We start from the raw sequence: 5,098 nt of genomic DNA on the forward strand, positions 1-5,098 counted from the left end.
GGGGGGGGGGGGGTTTGGACAACTTTTGAAGTGCTGATTGACAGCAGGATAAAGAAATCAGATACATCAACAGCTGCTAAGAAGTATTATAGATATTAGTTTGGTCATAAAACAATATATATGAGAGAGAATACACAAAATAAAAGATTATCCAAAACAAACACACATAATCAGCTCAGAGTTCAGGATGTGAACACACGGAACATTTAAATTAAATAAATTAAACTTTAGGACACAATCAAGATGTCTAACAGTAAAATGTAATAAACAGCGTTATAATGAAGGACTGTAGAGCTGCAGATGTAAGAAAATGTGTTTGAGAGCCCAACAAATGTCACATCTTCATCATTTAAATAGTGTTTTCAGTGAAAATTAAATGACTGATGCACAAATAAAATGCTATTAACATAGAAACCAGAACCAGAAACACAGAGGACGAGCTTCAGTTGATATTCAGAGTTTAAAATGTGAAAAGAGACTAAAGTTATTATAGTTACTAAACTAAAAACCAAAACTAGGTGTGGAAAAACATTTTAGTTACTGAAATAAAAATAAAATCTAGACAAAAACTAACTGAAATGATATTGTGTACTTACAAATTAACTAAAGAGAAATAAAAATATACAGGAAGTGGCACCTTTTCTATCACTATGTGACATATTTTATTGATAACACAATAACTGCAGGAAGTTTGTATTTAGATGGATATTGATCAGGGATGAGATATTTTTATACAATTCTCTGTATTGTGTATGTTTATTCTTCTTTTTTGATAAATTCAGTGTTTTTATCTCTGTGACGTTTCCCCTATCGGTCTATCAGCTCTTTGTTGTTTTAACTGCGATCGTTCTAATGCAAAAAGTTTAGATCTTGAATAATAATCTAAACTTTTTTCTTATAACCTTTAAAATAAGAAAGTCATCACTATCCGTGTGTAAGCATGTGGCGACCCCTAGTGGGGGTCCTGACCCGGAGGTTGAGAACCACTGGTCTACATGACTGTTGAGGCTCAAACACACCAGAGCCGCAGTACGTCAGATGACCCATAATCCTTTGCTGTTACAACCTAATGCTGGTGCACATTTACAACAGCAGCTTGAGGAACCTTAATCTTTACTTTATTCATACTAGAATTGATCGTACTACATAAAATGTCCACCATAAAACAGTTCAATATCATAAGTGCACACTATTTAAACTCACCTGAGCCATTGCCTTTATTATGAATCAATACACTGATAATAGGACAGTTATACATAGAAAATAATGGGGATGGCTGTTCTGAACTTTCCTCTGACAAATATTCCTAAAACTAAAACTGAAACTAATAAACTAATAAAAACTAAACATTTTTAAATAAAGATAAACTGAAACTACAATAACTTCTGATCCTGACCGTTGGTCTCTAACCTGGCTCAAGTTCCACAAACACCGCAGCCTACATTTCCCCATTAAAGTCTGAGCTTTGGGTTATTTTCAGATATTATACGACTGTCGTCTTAAGCTGAGTTGCAGCGACCATGACGCCAAACTGTTTATCTGCATTTAAAAGCCAAACATTTAAATGTCAACTGGAGTCTTTGACCCTTTTTTTAGCTGAGTGTCTCCCCCCTGAGGCGGAGCACGGCACCGCGGCGTGTTTCCTGGGTCGTCTGGCATGTTGGTAAATGTGTCCACTAATGCACAGTAAGACCAAGGACACGCTGGGAATGTACACACACACACACACACACACACCAGACGACACAACACACACAGCAGACACACAACACACACCAACGTCCAAACACACACTCTGGGTTTATCAGTGTGAGACATGAGGAGAAAATGTTCTGTCTGAATTTAAAGAATCCTGTCTGAGCTGAGGCACCTGAATGCCTCGAACATTCTTGGTCCTCAACCGAATTAATCTGTAAATCGTTTCATTTTTAACATCCACTGCAGCACTTTACTGACTGTAGGTAAAGATTTTAAGGTATTTGTAATGTGTGAACCTGTCGTGATGTCTCCCATCGGTTTGTGGAGTCCCGTTTGGCGTCATCGCCCTGGCGGTTTGTCATTTACTTTCTAGAGGTCAACTTATGCAATATTTCCCAAAAGAAGCTAAGATGAGCTGCAGGTAACTAACAGTAGGTGGAGTTTTTGTGTTCCTGTAATGACGTCTTTGTTGTTCAATGAGACTCTAAAGCTTTCCAGACGTAGTTGAACAACGTTGAGAACAGCGTGAGAATCTCATTCGTCAGGTACTTTGTTCTCCGTCTGCTGGGATCTGACTTACAGCCAACAGTAACTTTTTTTATCTCCACCACGGTCGTGAATCGTGATTTAAAACCTCTCATCGTGTCTTTGTTTCATCTTAACGTCCCGTACGATCTCTTTTAGCACAGACATTCACGGGGCCCAGTTCCAGAGCCAAAAATACGTCCAAGGCGTGACTGGAGCCGTGGCGCTCCGACCAGCTCGTTCTGCTCTCAGCACCTGCAGCGACATTCAGAGCGTGACGCAACAAAAACTACCTGAGATCACTTGTCTGTCATAAATTACAGCTCACAGACGGATGAGTGTTACAACCTCACACCTCCAGACGGGGCAGGAATGTAATGTAGTACATTTACTCTTCAGTTACTACTAAAATCACGCACTATCAATGTGTTGGTTTTCAAGGTTTCCTTTGTTCTCTTAAACTAAACCTAAACTATTATAAACCCTCTTGGATTAACTTCTAGGGCTGCACAATTATTCCAAATATTATAAAAATACGGCAATATGCAAAGTATAATGTGACAAACGACATTATAATGAAGGACTGTAGAGCTGCAGAGATTCTCTGGACTACAAATCTTGTTCTTCAGATGTAAGAAAACATGTTTGTTTGGTACAGACCCCCCCAAAAATTCACATTGTCATGATTTTAATAGTTTTTTCAGTAAAATTTCACATTAATCATGATTCATATTGTAGTATCTGTCAAAATAACCATAAATAATATAATGATTTTACCATAAATTGAGCAGCTCTAATCTCAAAGATAAAATCAGGTTTGTTCTTTGGACTTTTTGAAGATATGTGGTTCTTACAGGACAAAACTTATGATGATCTTATAGAATATGATTTATTGCTGTAGATTTAACCAGCTGGCTGTGTTTTAAAGTGGTTAAAATGAGAATGAGAGTAAAATGCAACATACACATTAATGCAGCAGTAATATGAATCCAGAAACATCAGATATAAAAGTAAAACCACGGACAGTTTATATAATGTACAGAGCGTCTTAAACCTGCTTTCAATGTAAAGGCCAGCAGGGGGCGCTCCACACAGATACCATACAGTCTTATGGAGAAATGACCCGACTTCTCAGAGTTAACAGAGCTAACCGACCGTGAGCAGCTGCTGTCAGACTCTCTTACAGTCACTAGAAGCACATTCAGGGCTTAAAGTTTCTGTGTCGTAACATTAGCTAAGCTAGCGGCTCAGAGATGCTAACTCTCCGGTGTCGGGCTAACGGCTACGCAGCAAAGTGGAGACGTTAAATTGAGAGAAATTAAACTGTAACAGTATTTTTATAGGAATATATCAAATACTTTGGACTGAATCGATCAATAACGCCACTAACACTCGTATACAGATGGTTTCAACAGGTCTTTAATTTAAACTGTTGAAAATTAAAACCCAATTATTTGATTGCACATAACTTATTTTCATCAGCAGTCATGTCACCTGAGCCTTCAGGGTCGACTTACTGCGTGCCACACGACCTCATCAACCCCCCAACACACACACACACACACACACACACTCTGCTATAAAACCTCTGGCAGCCTCCACCTGCCCTCCTCCTCCCCGACTGCACCATCATACCATCACCGGCATGTGCATGTTTATACTGTATACATGTGTATGTATGTGTGTGTGTGTGTGTGAGGTTCAGGAGTCCATCTTGTTTTTTCATTTGCCGTGCTCCGTGACATTTGTTCATGCAGCTGAACATGTGCAGGACAATTTCTCAATTCTTCCAGCAGTGGACAGCTGCGGCGTGAATTACACTAAAGCTGCTGCTTTGTGGGGGATTAGTGTGTGTGTGTGTGTGTGTGTGTGTCTCCTGGGACATGTTAACCCTGTGCAGTCAGAGGTCCTTCAGGTCCCGGACCAGGATCTGAACTTTTACTGTCTTTCTGGCACCAAACTTTTATCTTTTCTAACTGATTAGAGGAGATCTGCTCAGGTAGAGACCGTCTGCAGATCTGTACTTTAACTTAATAATAAAAACTAGATGTACCACAAACCGTCAGCCTGTTATATTATAAGATATATTATATTAAAGTGAACATTGCCCACAGTAAGGTAAATTAAACTGAATATCTGAACAGTGAACCCAACAGATGAAAGAGTAACAGTTACATTTATGTGCTCCATATCAATCACATCTGTATAAAAAGCTGAATATAATGTTCATATAACTCTTATTAAACTCATTATATCTTGTATTTTTCTTATTTTTTGAGTATTTCCCCAGAGTGGGATCAATAAAGACTATCTTATCTTATTTTAACCGTCTATTGCACAAATTCTTACTTAAAGATAATAACAATGTTTCAATGCCTTTTTATTACTTTAAATGGAAAATAATAGAAATATTTGGGGCAACAATTTATCGTGGAAAGTAACATATAATCGCATTGAAAGCAGAAATACATTTTACAAGAATCCTGTCACATCTAAGCTGGTTTTTAATAATGAAAATTAAAGTTAACTCCAGATAGTATTTACATTTTATCCTGAAGGCATTTTGCCTAAATATTGAACAATTAGTCGACTTTGGGGCCATCAGATCTCAGTGTCAGTGTTCACAGAAACAGGTATTCCTGGTCACGTGATGGGATCTGTATTTGTACTATCAAAATAAAAAGACCCTCTTTTCACAACTACACTAACGTAAGTTAAACTGACACCATACAATAAAGGGTGAAGAGTCCTTAAATGTTCAGAAAGAAGTGTATCTGCATATCGAGTTCTCATATTGAAATGCTCTCCAACATAAACCTGCTTCCAACTGTTGTCCTGATGAAGGTCTGATACGACACAGACGTTGTTTTGTGTT

Source organism: Morone saxatilis, unplaced genomic scaffold, assembly GCF_004916995.1.
Source record: "Morone saxatilis isolate NCDOM2014 unplaced genomic scaffold, NCSU_SB_2.0 Contig2, whole genome shotgun sequence".
Classification (NCBI taxonomy): Eukaryota; Metazoa; Chordata; class Actinopteri; family Moronidae; genus Morone; species Morone saxatilis.